This window comes from Saccopteryx bilineata, chromosome 3 (genome assembly GCF_036850765.1).
Source record: "Saccopteryx bilineata isolate mSacBil1 chromosome 3, mSacBil1_pri_phased_curated, whole genome shotgun sequence".
NCBI classification, from domain to species: domain Eukaryota; kingdom Metazoa; phylum Chordata; class Mammalia; order Chiroptera; family Emballonuridae; genus Saccopteryx; species Saccopteryx bilineata.
The window spans coordinates 152,571,265-152,588,255 of record NC_089492.1 but is presented as its reverse complement, the minus strand read 5'-3'; the positions used below and the strand labels follow the sequence as shown (position 1 = coordinate 152,588,255).

Genomic DNA, 16,991 nt, shown 5'->3' with positions numbered 1-16,991 from the left:
ATTCCAAATGTTTGTGCTATACCGAATAGTCATATATGCACAAAAGTATTTATTTAGTTAAAAAGAGGTCATGTCTAAATGATTTTGTGGGCTGCCTTTCAAAATTAGTAGTATTTGTTGAGTCTTATTTCTACATTATTAGACACCTTCTGGAGCACAATTCTTATGGCTGTGAGGAGCTACATCGTATGGGTGGCTCTCAGCTTATTTGCCCAAGCTCTCTGTGGGTGGATGTTTAGGTGGTTCATTTTCAACCCTTCACCACTGAGTAACAGCACAATGATGAACATCCTTATCCGTGCTCTTTTGCACATTTGTCTGGCTGGTTCCTTCAAAGTTCTGTCTGCTCAGTAGATTTCCTATGTATATACAAGCCTTTCCTTGGACATGTCCTTCCTGAAGTAATGTTTTTCACACCAAGTTTTTTTCACCTGAGATTTCTGCATCTTGGTCGACAGCATCCTCAGCACGTGTACTATTCAGGAGCCACTCGAGTTCATTTAGCTAGAAGAGGATTTAATGCATGTGATTCAGGGCTGGTAGAATTGTTAGAAGCTCAGCCCTTGGCCAGATGGGCAGCAATGACCACCTGAGCTGGCCAGCAGCTGCTCTGGGGGTGTGGAGGGTCCTACCTGCTGGTCAGTGGCCGTGCATGGAGCTGTGGATGTGGCTCTGAGAACCCCCGCCACCACTCACCGGAGAATTTGAGCCTCCATGGTGGGACCTGTTACAGAGGTGCACAGGAAAGTCCCCTGTGTGGGGGAGCCCAGTGGTAGGGAAGCCGGGAAGTGGGGTCCTGCTGGAGTCTGGTTCTCAGACTCCAGCAGGCAGTGAATAAACCAGGTAGGGTGAGGAGAATCTCAACCCTTCTCTCTTTAAATTTTATACATTCTATGTCACATTTGATGTAAGTGGAGGTGAGATCACAGAACTTAGCTACAGGTACAGTAGGCCTGATCCCTGTCTTACTGAGTCAGTCATTGGTCCAGAGCTCTGTGACAGAGCTCCAGTCCTTTCTCTTAGGAACCAGATTGGAAGCCTCACCAGCCTGAGCCCCACATAGACAGAAGCACGTGGTGAAGCCCCATGCAAGTACTTTCTACAGACTTGTCTTGTATACAGCCCATGTATGCTGAGGCCTGCCTTAACAGGGAGGGTATGGCCGTGACCATCTGGCTGTTTTCTCTCCACATTGGCCCTTGCCCTTTGCCCTTTCTTGGCAGTGTTGTATGGACATTGACTAGCTCCCTGGTACCAGGCCTGGGTAGGCAGCAAAAGTTAACATACTGCTAAGTTAATGGCCAGTTTTTCCAAGAGTTACAATTGTTCAGCAGTCTTTTTGTGAACAGTATTTCCCCTTGCCTTTTCAAACAGGTTTTTGTGCACAATTACTGTGAATTTGGGTGTTTCTATCATTGCAAGCACCCCTCTGAGTGGATTGCTGCATTTTCAATTTGTTAAGGAACACACAGCTAAGGAGGGAGTCCAGGAAAGATGGTGACTTTAGCAACCAGATCGCATGGCAATGGGGGCTTAGGGTGTTGGGTGACTGTGGGGGGCAGCTGCTATCCTAATGGTACACACTCTTCCGACTCTTAAAGGTCTTCTGCCCCTCACAGTAAATGTTACCAGTACAGAGATGGCTTATTTGAAACAACCTGATCCTCCCCATTTGAAACAACCTGATCCTCCCCATTTGAAGCTGCAAAGGGCAGTGGAGGGGGTGAGGAAGAAAAGAGGAACCCAGCCTTCTCTAACTCAAGGTAGGATAGCCCTTGGGACTAGTCGTCAAAGGGTTCAGCAGATCTTACTTTTGGCAAGCCCATCAAAGAGCCCCATATCTTTTGAGAAAGGGAAAGAAAAGTTGACCCTTGAACAATATGGTTTGAATTGCATTGGTCCACTTATGCTCAGGATTTTTTTTAAATACTTCATTTAATTCTTTATTATCTTTGAAACATTCTTTTTCCTTTAATAAAAGAACTAGCAATGATATATATGCTACTGGTAGAAAATTAAGGCTTCTTCTGTAAAAAGCTATGAAAAGAAATTTCAATTGCTAAATATGCCTACTCTTAATTTTAAAAACGTAAAAGAAGTCAATCAGTAGACTCAACTTTGAAGCTGACCCATTTCCTTATGAACCAGTGATGTACTATACTTCCCAACTAATCCTTTGGAAAAGCCTTTCTGTACATTCACTGAGTAGTACAGAACACAGAGACACAGGTTCAGAGCTGGAACACAAGCAGGTCACCCAGTCTGTCTGATCTGATTCCTGGATTTCTACAATGAAGTCCGCAGAAGTAGGCAGGGAAGGAAATGACACAATCCAACGATTCACAGTTGTCAGAAGTGCAGGACTTTCCCTATGGCCCAAGAGACAGTAGTTTAGTTGGTGCAAGGGAAATAAAACAAAGGAATCTGAAGAGGAAATAAAAAATGAAAGGTATGACTCAACATTTTTTACTTTTGGTGAAGTCAGATGGTTTCCACCACTCCAGTGCTTTCTTCCTCTCGTCCTCAAAGCTTTCTCAGACCTCTTTCCTCTAGTATCTTGGTTCTGTATCCAGAAGCCCACCGATGATTTCCTTTCCAAAGTAATGAGGGAATTTGTGTTGACCTTCAGTGACATGGGCAAACCCTCCTTGGAGACCAGAATCAGAGAAGTAAGTCAAGCCTTTGGGCATAGGCTTTCTCTTATCTTTTGAAGAGATATCAATCAATTTTGTGGTCATAGACCATTCTTCATGAGATTCCATTATGGCTTTCTTAAAATAGGAGCCATATCACCCAGTTCTTTTGGGAGAGGAATGAATTCATAAACCATACAACACTGTTCCATCATGCTTACATTAGTTTCTAAAAATATGCAGTCCAATCCTTTATCTTCAAACATCTTTACCAATGATTTTCTAAACATCTGAATTTTCTCTCAGATGTCTTCATCCAAATATAGTAGCTACTCTATTGTGCTACAAAGGGACTATCAGGCAGTGACCCTCAGAAAGAGATCAAAAGTTGGGTAAACATAAATAAACTTAATACTTGTTGCAACAATAGGGTGCTTGGGAAAGTGAGAGCTGTCAAAACAATACAGACATGTTTCCAATATAGACATGTTTCTACCGCAATAAGACTCCAGTGTTCAGCATAGCTTTTCTCTTTGGTTCTCTTCCTCTTCACCAAAATGTTCTCTCCGCCGCTTTGGAGACAAACATGTCAGCCAGAACATAATAGTCTCTATCTGTTTTCCTCGTAAACTTAGATGCCATTTTCATAAAAAGTTTGTTTTGCTATTTTGCTGTTCCAAACTTTTCATTATTGACCAAATCATTGAGGCATAGATTGTCATCATCAGGAAAGTATCTGACCCTTACTTTTTTCTCATGGATTGATGCCATCTGTCTCTTCCTTTTTCATCTTTTAGATTCCAGGGGTTTCCCTGGAATGTTCATAGGCCAAAGCCTTCCAGACCTATCTGTCCTGATAAGAATCACTTCTTGCCCTGGCCGGTTGGCTCAGCGGTAGAGCGTCGGCCTAGCGTGCGGAGGACCCGGGTTCGATTCCCGGCCAGGGCACACAGGAGAAGCACCCATTTGCTTCTCCACCCCTCCGCCGCGCTGTCCTCTCTGTCTCTCTCTTCCCCTCCCGCAGCCAAGGCTCCATTGGAGCAAAGATGGCCCGGGCGCTGGGGATGGCTCTGTGGCCTCTACCTCAGGCGCTAGAGTGGCTCTGGTCGCAACATGGCGACGCCCAGGATGGGCAGAGCATCGCCCCCTGGTGGGCAGAGCGTTGCCCCTGGTGGGCGTGCCGGGTGGATCCCGGTCGGGTGCATGCGGGAGTCTGTCTGACTGTCTCTCCCTGTTTCCAGCTTCATAAAAATGAAAAAAAAAAAAAAAAAAGAATCACTTCTTACTAGTATTCACTCTCTACCCTACATTTTTTGGATGATATCTGTGTTACAGTTTCTTTAAATTTATTTGCCTTTTCAAGTTGGGCTTTAAGTTGTTCATCTAATTCCATATTTCCCATCATCTCTACCTTGACAATCTTGGCTCCCAACTTGTTCTTCTCATCAAAACTCAGGATGTGCATGGATTCATCCTCGGGACCACTTCCAGCCAATGAATACTGTGTCCTATAGACATTCTTTTTCCAAGAGTCATCCCTCAAGTTTGCACCCTGGGATTTTCCTCTTGTGTCTTCTGAAATGTGTTGATAGGCAACACTGCAACTGGTTTCTTACAGCACTTGATTTGAATTGTTTCCTCTCTCCTCCTCTCTCATCAGACTGACTCCATGATGATAAACTTTTTTCACTGTTCTATGTGCATTTTCAAAAACCATGATGCACAGAACTTTGAGTGGCGAGTGCTGAAGATGAACTAGATGATTCAGAATTTCTACCCTTTTGATGAAATGACAGTTCATCATCATCAGAGGGTCTTAAAAAATTTAAGTCTCAAATTTCCAAGAGAAAAAAACTCTTGATTTTACCTTGAATTGGAATCTCTTCCACATGTGTCTAAAGACCCAGATCTATTATCTTTTTATCACCACTAAACTCATCTTTGTTGTTTGTAACATCTTTTGAACTATGTTTCTTAAAATTTTATTATATTTTATCAGGTCTAATTTCTACTTTCTTGACAACTTCGTACGTTATCTGAATATGTTGGCTTCCTCCAGTGTCATTGTGTACAGTCTTACTTTGTGGATGCAGCTTTTCCAGCTTCTTCTAATTTCGACTGAAATATTTCCATTGACCTGTACTTTTCAGCTACAGTATCTTCAAAATGTACATGTGGTTTTTCTGCTTGTTCCTTCATTCATTGATAAGACTTCCTTAGCCAGCTTACTCCACCATCTTCTATTACTGGAACTTTAGGAGCTGATGATGTATTATAGTCTTCTGGTGGAAGACCTGTCCTGCAATCCTTCCAGTATGGATTCAGTTCTCTTTCCAGCACTCTGGACTGTTCAAGTGCTTGGCTTTTCTCTTGCCCTATCTTCTTTGTAGTTTCCTTTCAGCTTTGAGTGATAATGATGACATCAGGTAGCATCCATGTGTCCTCACTCCGAAGTCGTTTAAGTTCTTTACGCCTTCCTTCCTTTTCAGAATGGGCTTGAGCCTGGTTCTGCGCTGCGGCCCTGGGGTGCTCTGAACACTCTTTGATGCTCTTTGCACTTCCATGTTGACTACTGGCAGCTGCCATATTTTTTGTCCTATGCTTAAGTTTTTAAAATAAACGCTGTAAATATATTTTCTCTTCCTATGATTTTCTTAGTACCATTTTCTTTTCTTTAGCTTATTTTATTGTAAGAATGCAGTGTGTAATACATACAACATACAAAATATGCGTTAATCAACTCTTTATGTTGTCATTCCACTTAACAGTGAGGAATTAGTAGCTAAGTGTTTGGGGAGTCCAAAGTTATGTGCAGACTGTGTGATGTGAAGGAGATTGGTATCTCCAACCCCCATGTGGTTCAAGGGTCAACTGTAGCAGTGATTTGGGATCCTGAATGCTTCACCTTCAGTTTCTACATCACCTTATTTCTTTCTGTGAATTAAAAATAGAACTTGATTTTTATGTCACAGCTGTTTCTCTTTTCTTACTTTTGGAGGGTGTACATTGATTATACATTATGAAGTAAGCTGTAATAATTATTTTAACAGCAATAGCTGTTTTTCTTTCAGTTCTTCTAAGCATGTAAAATGAGAGTCTGAATTTTGTCTGCACATGGCATATACGAACTGGATAACCCAGACTACCTATTGCACCCCCCCCCAATCTTGTGCTTGAAAATAATTAATAAAATGTGAGTCTGTGTGCAGTTGGGAGTCTCTGTCCAGCCCAGAGAGTTGATGATGTCAGAGCTGATCACTCTATTCATTACCTGTTGAACACCACCCATCCTTTTAGATATTTTACCTTTTTTTTATAAATAAGTTTTTATTAATGTTAATGGGGTGACATCAATAAATAAGGGTACATATATTCAAAGAAAACATGTCCAGGTTATCTTGTCAATCAATTATGTTGCTTACCCATCACCCAAAGTCAGATTGTCCTTCGTCACCCTCTATCTAGTTTTCTTTGTGCCCCTCCCCCTTTCCCTCTCCCTCCTTTCCTCCCGCACCCCCTCCCCCCCACCCCTGGTAGCCACCACACTCTTGTCCATGTCTCTTAGTCTCGTTTTTATGTCCCACCAATGTATGGAATCATGTAGTTCTTGGTTTTTTCTGATTTACTTATTTCACTCCGTATAATGTTATCAAGATCCCACCATTTTGTTGTAAATAATCCGATGTCATCATTTCTTATGGCTGAGTAGTATTGCACAGTGTATATATGCCACATCTTCTTTATCCAGTCTTCTATTGAAGGGCTTTTTGGTGGTTTCCATGTCTTGGCCACTGTGAACAATCCTGCAATGAACATGGGGCTACATGTGTCTTTACACATCAATGTTTCTGAATTTTGGGGGTATATACCCAGTAGAGGGATTGCTGGGTCATAAGGTAGTTCTATTTGCAGTTTTTTGAGTAACAACCATACTTTCTTCCATAATGGTTGTACTACTTTACATTCCCACCAACAGTGAATGAGAGTTCCTTTTTCTCCACAGCCTCTCCAGCATTTGCTATTACCTGTCTTGTTGATAATAGCTAATCTAACAGGTGTGAGGTGGTATCTCATTGCAGTTTTGATTTGCATTTCTCTAATAACTAATGAAGATGAGCATCTTTTCATATATCTGTTGACCATTTGTATTTCTTCCTGGGAGAAGTGTCTGTTCATGTCTTCTTCCCATTTTTTTATTGGATTGTTTGTTTGTTGTTGAGTTTTATGAGTTCTTTGTAAATTTTGGATATTAGGCCCTTATCTGAGCTGTTGTTTGAAAATATTTCCCATTTAGTTGGCTGTCCGTTTATTCTGTTGTCAGTTTCTCTTGCTGAGCAAAAATGTCTGATGTAGTCCCATTCATTTATCTTTGCCTTCACTTCTCTTGCCTTTGGAGTCAAATTCATAAAATGCTCTTTAAAACCCAGGTCCATGAGTTTAGTACCCATGTCCTCTTCTATGTACTTTATTGTTTCAGGTCTTATATTTAGGTCTTTGATCCATTTTGAATTAATTTTAGTACAAGGGGACAAGCTGTAGTCGAGTTTCATTCTTTTGCATGTGGCTTTCCAGTTTCCCCAGCACCATTTGTTGAAGAGACTTTCTTTTCTCCATTGTGTGTTGTTGGCCCCTTTATCAAAATTATTTGACCATATATATGTGGTTTTATTTTTGGACTTTCTATTCTGTTCCATTGGTCTGAGTGTCTATTTTTCTGCCGACACCATGCTGTTTTGATTGTTGTGGCCCTATAATATAGTTTGAAGTCAGGTATTGTAATGCCCTCAACTTCATTCTTTTTCCTTAGGATTGCTTTGGCTATTTGGGTTTTTTTATAGTTCCATATAAATCTGATGATTTTTTGTTCCATTTCTTTAAAGAATGTCATAGGAATTTTGATAAGAATTGCATTAAATTTATAGATTGCTTTGGGTAATATGGCCATTTTGATTATATTTATTCTTCCTATCCACAAACAAGGAATATTTTTCCATCTCATTGTATCTTTTTCGATTTCCCTTAATAATGCTTTATAGTTTTCGTTATATAGGTCCTTTACATTCTTTGTTATGTTTATTCCTAGGTATTTTATTTTTTTGTTGCAATCGTGAAGGGGATTATTTTTTTGAGTTTGTTTTCTAATATTTCATTGTTGGCATATAGAAAGGCTATGGACTTTTGTATGTTAATTTTGTATCCTACGACCTTACTGTATTGGTTTATTGTTTCTAGTAATCTTTTTGTGGAGTCTTTGGGGTTTTCGATGTATAGGATCATATCATCTGCAAAAAGTGATACCTTTACTACTTCTTTTCCGATATGGATGCTTTTTATTTCTTTCTCTTGTCTGATTGCTCTGGCCAGAACTTCTAGCACCACGTTAAATAAGAGTGGAGAGAGTGGACAACCCTGTCTTGTTCCTGATTTAAGGGGGAAAGTCCTCAGTTTTATGCCATTTAATATGATGTTGGCTGATGGTTTATCATATATGGCCTTTATCATGTTGAGATATTTTCCTTCTATACTCATTTTGTTGAGTGTCTTAAACATAAAGTTGTGTTGGATTTTATCGAATGCCTTTTCTGCATCTATTGATAAGATCATGTGGTTTTTGTTCTTTGTTTTGTTGATATGGTATATTACATTAACCATTTTACGTATGTTGAACGATCCTTGAGATTCTGGGATGAATCCCCCTTGATCATGATGTATTATTTTTTTAATATGTTGTTGTATTCGATTTGCTAGTATTTTGTTTAGTATTTTAGCATCTGTATTCATTAGAGATATTGGTCTGTAGTTTTCTTTTTTTGTGCCGTCCTTGCCAGGTTTTGGTCTGCGGGTTATGTTGGCCTCATAAAATGTGTTTGGAAGTATTGCTTCTTCTTCAATTTTTTGGAAGACTTTGAGTAGAATAGGAACCAAGTCTTCTTTGAATGTTTGATAGAATTCGCTAGTATAATCGTCTGGGCCTGGACTTTTATTTTTTGGGAAGTTTTAATAGTTTTTTCTATTTCCTCCCTGCTAATAGGTCTGTTTAGGCTTTCTGCTTCTTCATGACTTAGTCTAGGAAGGTTGTATTGTTCTAGGGATTTATCCATTTCTTCTAGATTGTTGAATTTGGTGGCATATAGTTTTTCGTAGTATTCTACAATAATTCTTTGTATATCTATGATGTCTGTGGTGATTTCTCCTCTTTCATTTTGGATTTTGTTTATATGAGTCCTTTCTCTTTTTTCCTTGGTAAGTCTTGCCAAGCATTTGTCAATTGTGTTGATCTTTTCAAAGAACCAGCTCCTTGTTTTATTAATTTTTTTCTATGGTTTTTCTGTTCTCTATTTCATTTATTTCTGCTCTGATTTTTATTATTTCCTTTCTTCAGCTGGTTTTGGGTTGTCTTTGTTCTTCTTTTTCTAGTTCCTTAAGGTGTGAAGTTAAGTGGTTCACTTGGGCTCTCTCTTGTTTGTTCATATGGGCCTGAAGTGATATGAATTTTGCTCTTATTACTGCTTTTGCTGCATCCCAGAGATTCTGATATGTTGTATTGTCATTTTCATTTGTCTGTATATATCTTTTGATCTCTATGCTTATTTCTTCTTTGACCCATTCATTTTTAAAAGTATGTTGTTTAGTTTCCACATTTTTGTGGGGTTTTTTTCCTATTTTTTTGCAGTTGAATTCTAGTTTTAAGGCTTTATGATCAGAAAATATGCTTGGTACAATTTCAATTTTTCTGAATTTGCTGATGTTATTTTTGTGGCTCAACATATGGTCAATTCTTGAGAATGTTCCATGTACACTAGAGAAAAATGTATACTCTGTCGCTTTGGGATGAAGTGTACTGTAGATGTCTATCATATCCAGGTGCTCTAGTGTTTTGTTTAAGGCCACTATATCTTTGTTGATTCTCTGTTTGGATGACCGATCTAGAGCCGTCAGCGGTGTATTGAGGTCTCCAAGTATGATTGTATTTTTGTCAGTTTTTCTTTTTAGATCAATAAGTAGCTGTCTTATATATTTTGGTGCTCCTTGGTTTGGTGCATATATATTAAGGATTGTTATGTCTTCTTGATTCAGTGTCCCCTTAATCATTATGAAATGACCATTTTTGTCTCTGAGTACTTTTACTGTCTTGTAGTCATCAATATTAGATATGAGTATTGCTACACCTGCTTTTTTTTGGATGTTATTTGCTTGGAGTATTGTTTTCCAGCCTTTCACTTTGAATTTGTTTTTATCCTTGTTGCTTAGATGTGTTTCCTGTAGGCAGCATCCAGTTGGATTTTCTTTTTTAATCCATTCTGCTACTCTGTGTCTTTTTATTGGTGAGTTTAATCCATTTACATTTAGTGTAATTATTGACACTTGTGGATTCCCTATTGCCATTTTATAAATTGCTTTCTGTTAGTTTTGTATCTTGTTTGATTCTTCTCTTTTGTTTTTCTATCCTTTTTTTTTGTATTCCATACTTCTTTCCTCTGTTGCTACCTTTCTTAAGTCATGTGCTTCTGTGGTGTTTTTTTTTGAGGGTGGTTACCATTAAGTAATGAAAAGGGTACCTACCATATTCATTGTAGTACCCTATCTTGTGAGTGTTTTTGCACTTCATCGTCCTTTGCTACTGTTAATCTTCATCCTCTCCCCTTTTTTTGCTTTTGTTGTCACAGTTTAAGCTTGGTTTTATTGTGTTCTTGGTGGAGCTTTTACTTGTGGTTTTGTTCTGTTTTGTTCTTTGCATCTGTTTTGAAAACCCCCTTTAGTATTTCCTGGAATGGGAGTTTTCTGATGATAAATCCCTTCATCTTTTTTGTATTTGTGAAAGTTTTTTTTTTGTTTTTTTTTCTGAAGCTGGAAACAGGGAGAGACAGTCAGACAGACTCCCGCATGCGCCCGACCGGGATCCACCCGGCACGCCCACCAGGGGCGACGCTCTGCCCACCAGGGGGCGATGCTCTGCCCACCCTGGGCGTCGCCATGTTGCGACTAGAGCCACTCTAGCGCCTGGGGCAGAGGCCACAGAGCCATCCCCAGCGCCCGGGCCATCTTTGCTCCAATGGAGCCTTGGCTGCGGGAGGGGAAGAGAGAGACAGAGAGGGAAAGCGCGGCGGAGGGGTGGAGAAGCAAATGGGCGCTTCTCCTGTGTGCCCTGGCCGGGAATCGAACCCGGGTCCTCCGCACGCTAGGCCGACGCTCTACCGCTGAGCCAACCGGCCAGGGCTTATTTGTGAAAGTTTTTATTTCTCCTTCGTACTTGAGGATAGCTTTGATGGGTATAGTATTCTTGCCTGAAAGCTCTCTTTCAGGGCTTTAAATATTGGGGTCCACTCTCTTCTAGCTTATAGAGTTTCTGCTGAAAAAATCTGATGATAATCTAATAGGCCTTCCTTTATATGTTGTTTTCTTCTTTGCCCTGCCTGCCTTGAGAATTTTTTTTGTTGTTCGTCTGTGCCATCTTCATTATGATGTGCCTTGGAGTAGGTTTGTTGTGGTTAAGAAAATTCGGTGTTCTGTTTGCTTCTTGAATTTGAGGCTTTAGTTCTTTCCACAGGCTTGGGAAGTTCTCGTCTATTATTTGTTTGAATATATTCTCCATTCCATTTTCTCTCTTCTCCCTCTGATATACCTATTATTCTTATGTTATTCTTTTTGATGGAGTCAGACAATTCCAAAGGGCTTTCTCATTTTTTTTTAATTTTTGAGTCTCTCTCTTCTCTCTGTTGTGCCTGAAGTTGCTTGTCTTCTATGTCACTAATCCTACCTTTTATCTAGCCCGTTCTATTAGCTAAGCTTTTTACCTCGTTTTTCAGTTCATGAATTGAGTTTTTCATCTCTTTTTGATTTGTTTTTATAGTTTCAATTTCCTTGGTAATATATTCTTTGTGTTCATTGAGTTGTTTTCTGAGCTTCCTAAATTGCCTTTCTGTGTTTTCTTGTATATCTCTGAGTATTTTTAGTATTTCTATTTTAAATTCTCTGTCATTTAGCTCCAAGGTTTCCAATATATTAAATTTTTTCTCCATAGATTTTTCCACATCTATCTGTGTTACTTCTTTATCTTTTGTATCCATGATATTTGATTTCCTTTTTTTAATGGCATCTGAGGGTGGTCTTGTTGATAGCACTAATGAGAATTAATAAAGAATAAAAAGTAAAAAAAAAGTAAAAAAAAAGAAAAAGATTTGGAAAAAACCCCAGTAATAATTTATTATTTCCCTCCCCTTTTCTTTCTTCTCCTCCCCTCCTCTTCCCTCCTCCTTAGGAAAATATTGTGATAAACTGTGAATTATATTATGTTAAATGGAACAAAAACTGCCTATAACGGAGGGCCTGAGTTGGGGGAAGTGTTCAAGGGGCAAAAAAGGAAGTAGGGACCCACAAAATGCAAAAAAGGAAAAAATTTGGGTCAAATATAAAATGATTTGCTTATAAGTGATGGTCGACTAAGAGATATAATGAGAGGGATAAGAGGGAAACAAGAAAAAGGGGGGGGAGAAACTATTATATTAAGTGGAGCAAACGACTGAATAGAATGGAGATCCTGGGTTGAGAGGAGTGCTAATGAGTTAAAAAGCAAAGTAAAAAGCTCCCAATATGCCAAAAAAAAACCCCAAAAAAACTTGAGTCCCCAATTAAATAATTTGTTCGTGATTGAGGATTGAATGAGAGGAAAATTAAAAGGAGAAAAGAGAAACTAATAGAAAGGGAGAAACAAGAAAAAGGGGAAAAGGAAAGGAAGAAACAAGAAATAAAACAAAAAGAGAGAGAGTTAAGGGTTTTGGAGTGTAACCCTCATGGAGAGTAAGGAAGAAGAAAAGAAATAAAATGAAACACTTATGTAGTGTAGTGTAGGGTTGTAGTTCAAGAAAAGGAAAGAGTAAGATGGGCAGAGAATAAAAGGACCAAGGTGGAGGAAATAGAAATAATACTAATAAAGGCAAGAAGATGAAAGAAACAAAAAAAAAAATAGTGGAACAAATTATAAAGTCTGTGGATTTTTCTCGAATTTGAGAGGTTAACTTCTTTTTCCCTTATCTTTCCTCTCCCTCTTCCTGGTCGGTGACTCTGTTCCCCAGGCTCTGCCCCTGTGGCATGCTTAGGTAGGGATTTGCAGTTGATGAGACTCTATGGCAATGTTATATATTTGGCTTTAGTCTTGTTGGTAGTCAAGGCTTGTTAGCGTTTGCAGGCTCCAACAATGAGAGAGTCCGTTTTTCCGGAGTCTCTCTCCTAGTCTCTCCTTCCTAAATTAGCAGCCTGATGATCCATCTATGAGGCTGCCGCCACCTCTGCCTGTGGAGTAAAAGGCTCAAAGAGCTGGCAAATCCCCACTCTATCCCCACTCACTGCAGGGCTCTGGGTAAGGCTCTGGCAGTCAGAGCCGCCAGCATAATCAGGTGGGACTGGGAGCCAGTTGCTCTCAAGGTGACTTTCTATGAGCCTCCAGGCCTGTTCAGCATGCCTAGCACTCTGTGGGACCACTCTCCCCAGGCTTTCCGCACTTTGTAACCTGTTTTGGCTGGGAAGAAGATGCCCTAGTCGCTGCCTGCAGTACAGGAGGTCTTAACACTGCCAAGTCCCTCTTTTTAGCATCTATCCCTGAGTATGAAAGCTCTGCCAATCAGAAGTTGCCCCCACCCCTTTAGCAAGAGGCACTAAAAAAATATCAGGCCTCTTGTCTTGGATCGCTGAACTGAGAGAGATCTTGTCAATTAGAGCTGCATGGGTCAGTTGGGAGGTGAGCAGCCTGTGGGTTAAGCTAATTTCAGCTATTGGATCCGCCGAATTTCTCCAGAAAGAACTGCAAGCTGCCCACACGCCCCTCCCCTGATGCTTGATTGTTAGCTTGAATGGCTGGGTGAGGCGCCCTGCCCGTTTGCTTTGACGCACTCCCCACACGCCACTGGCAGCTGCTGCTCCTGGCGCGGGCTGCTGCTTGCGCTTGGGAGGTTGGGCTGTTCGCATGGGCTGACCCAGCACAGGCACACTCTTTCCTCGGCTTGAATGAACGTCCGTGCTGCAGTCTAGCTACCTCCATACCCTTACCCCCCCCCCCGACTCTCAGTTCCAAGTGAAAGCAGGAGGGTCTACTTATTCCAGGTTAGTTCTTCCTCAGGTTAGTGAGGAAGGCAGAGTGTTTTCTTGTCTGACTTATTTCCTTCGGGGCTGATTATATATTTAGTCAATTTTTCGCTCGACCCTACCTTCACCTTCAGTGTGTGGAACTCCCAGATGCTCCAAGGATAGATTTTTCTGTCTCTGGTTGATGAACTTGTTGAAATTTTGGGGAGATTTGTTGGTGGCGCTCCTCACGGCACCATTTCTCTGATGTCACTCAATATTTTACCTTTATCATCTCATTTAATCCTTAGAATCAACGTGCGCATTTTCTCCATAAGAGAGCTGAGGCCCAGAGAAGCAGTCACCTAACCAGGATCACTCACCTAATGAGTAACAGAGCTGGGAACTCAATTTTACCCCTATTTCTTTCAGGAGATAATTTCTCCTTGAAGACAGCCTCTGTTTCTCTGAGCATGCAGCTCAGAGCTTAGCCCTTTGCTTGCACTGTGCTGTGTGGTTGTTGGTTTTACTCTTGTACCTAGTTAGCTAACACGCCCAGGTACCATCATGATTGCTTTATTCTTCACTGGTTATACCCCCATTTTACAGAAGAGTAAACTGATGCCCAGAGAGGTTATGGGACTTACCTCAGTCTCCAAGAACCCAGTTTCCTTTCCTTGTCACCTACTTTTGACGTGTCTTGACTGTTAACTTTGAATTTGAAGTGCTGGAAAGTGTCCTCATAATTTTATAGGAATGAACACTCTTTAACATTTTACTCCCTGGGTGTCCACAGGGCCTGGAACAATGCCTAGGGCACAGGAGGGTCTACTTATTCCAGGTTAGTTCCCCCTGAGGCCCTCCTCCCTGAATTCCCACCTACAGAGTCTATGCAGGGACCCTTGTCCTTCCCTTATGCCTCTTCTGCAGGTGGTCATGGCAGGGAAGGACACAGGCTGGTGGCTGGGTTGTGCTGGATCCCACCCTGGTGGCCCTGGCTGTTAGGTGACCTTAGTCACAGCTTTGAGCTCACTTTCCTCCTTTGCACATTGGGATGTTAAGATACCTGCCTCTAAGAGTTATTGGGAAAAGCAAAGACAGTAATTTCTAAGCAAATGGCTGATATGTTGTAACTGGTGTACAAGCATGAGTTCAAAACATTTAATTATAATTAAGCCTTACTTCACTCTCCCTTATTTTTTTGTTAATACTTTCCTAGTTAAAATAGAAGAAGGCTTTGTGATGGGCACTCTAGATGCAGAGTGTGGGGTGGGGCTAGCAGCCGCCTGGAGAGCTGTTAGTAGGTTAATGAAAGGACTAGTGCCTGAAAAATGCTTGGCCCAGAGCAAGCATATCATGAGCCCTTCTTCACCTTCTGAAGGAGTATAGGCTATAGGCTGCTATCTGTGAGAATAAAAACTGAAGTGGGACTTGAGGGAGGAAGGTTTGGAACCACATGGGCTAAGCTTGTTTGTATTCCAGCCACTGTTAGATACTGAAGGAATACATTATCCCACCAATCCTGGGAATAACCTTTGAAAGTAAAATGATTACCCTGTTTGGAGGTGAGGAAACTGAAGTTCAGGGAGGTGAAAGTGACTTGCTTGGCTCCATCCAAGGAGATTTAGGTGGGGCAGCCCCAGAAGGGCTAGAATGGAGTCCAGAGCTATAGGTCTCAGCCCAGGCTCTGCCACTAGGATACTGATTTGGCATTGGCTCAGTGGTTGGGTGGCATGACGGTACGTGTGTCCTGAGTATGATCCTGAGTAAACTGTTCACCACATGCCAGCCTGATTAGCTGAAGGAACAGATACTGCCCAAACATCTGTTCTTGTTTCTCCCCGATTCCCAAATAAATACTTCTGTTGTAATACCATAATATTACAGGACTTTGCTCTTCTGATAGCTGGACTTACAATCTTTAGAACAAAATTACTGTGGAAATGCCTTTCTGTCAACCAAACTAAAATTCCTATCTGATTTGCCTTCAGGAGCAGTATCCAAGGCAACCTGCCTTGTGTTTGGTTTCTTCAAGGCTGTTGGTTTTCCCCTGAAGCCAGAGTGCCTGGCCTTTTGAATACAAGGGTCCCTTTGTAACACTGAACAATTTGGGAAACCTTTCACATGAAAGTAATTAAATTTTTATGATATAGAAAGGAGAAAATAGATATAAAGGAAAAGACACTATGAATTTTGAGGCTCATCTACATGATACTGTATTTTATTAATCACATCTACATGTATTGCAAAATAATAACCTGTACATGTCTGTGACATCATACTGATTCTATTTTTAGATAATGACTGTACATCAGGGATTCACAAGTAAAGAATTAAGGATCTGTGTTTGGAAATTTTATATTTGTAGCCTTTCAAAAAAGCAGGTATGCCCTTTTGTAGTTTGCCATTTCCTCCAGGGGACTTTGCCTGCAATTTAAGCATGTTCCACGAGGGGGTGCCTGGGATGATAATGCTTCTGCAATGTGAGGCTTTATACAATGATAAAGCCAAGTGTGATTTTCTATTCTCAAATGTTTCTTTTTAGGACAAAAATACTTTAATTAAAAAAGAAAACTGTATGGATTAAGAGAATATGGTCTAAAAGAGGTAACCAAACATGAAGACTAATTTAAAAGATGTAGGAGGGTAAATAACACTAACATTCCTGCTTAGTTTTCTCTAATTCTTCATTTTTGTCTTAGCTTTCAGGCATTAAAAGCAATCCCAAGCATCGCCCACTGTGCTACTTCCAAATCATGTGAAGTGTCGTAGCCCAGTAGAGCTATGGCATTAGAAATGCATGAGTTGTTTTAGCCACGTAGGGACTGTGAGGCACTCAGACCTGTCTTCTACCTGGACCCTTACAGAAGGCTCTGAGACCCTTGCAGGTATGTCCTTCCCTTAGTAGCTCAGTGTTACAGGGTGCCTTGGTTTCTTGTTCACCTGTGAGAAATAGCTGGGTTTGAGTTGATTTGAATATGAAATATATGGCCACAAGAAAAATCAAGCAAAAGCCCCTCAAACAGACCTATCAATTCATTTAGTAGTTTTACTGGTAAAAGCTTACTTCTGTTTAGTTTTCTTCAGAGCATACTTATTGAGGCCCCTGTAGAGCTCCCAGTGTAAATTGTAGCTGTGGCGAGATTAGCATGAGTGCAGTGAGTGTGTGAGGTAGGGTGGGGGTCTGGGTCATGCAGATGCTGGCCAGACTTGAGCTGGTTCTCCCATGAGGAGCATCCAGGGGACCATAAGGGGCTCATCTCAGGGCACGTGGACAGCTGCCCACCGGCACGGGAGGCA

General features: G+C 40.8%; 1 protein-coding gene and 2 pseudogenes across 1 annotated transcript in view; 1 reads left to right on the top strand and 2 right to left on the bottom strand.

The window, feature by feature from the left end:
* CRACDL (CRACD like) overlaps positions 1–16,991 on the top strand; it is a 204,584-nt gene that overhangs the window by 8,733 nt on the left and 178,860 nt on the right. The gene's annotated exons all lie outside the window — the stretch shown is intronic.
* Positions 2,457–3,506, bottom strand: LOC136328656 (CWF19-like protein 2 pseudogene; annotated as a pseudogene).
* Positions 3,919–5,219, bottom strand: LOC136328654 (CWF19-like protein 2 pseudogene; annotated as a pseudogene).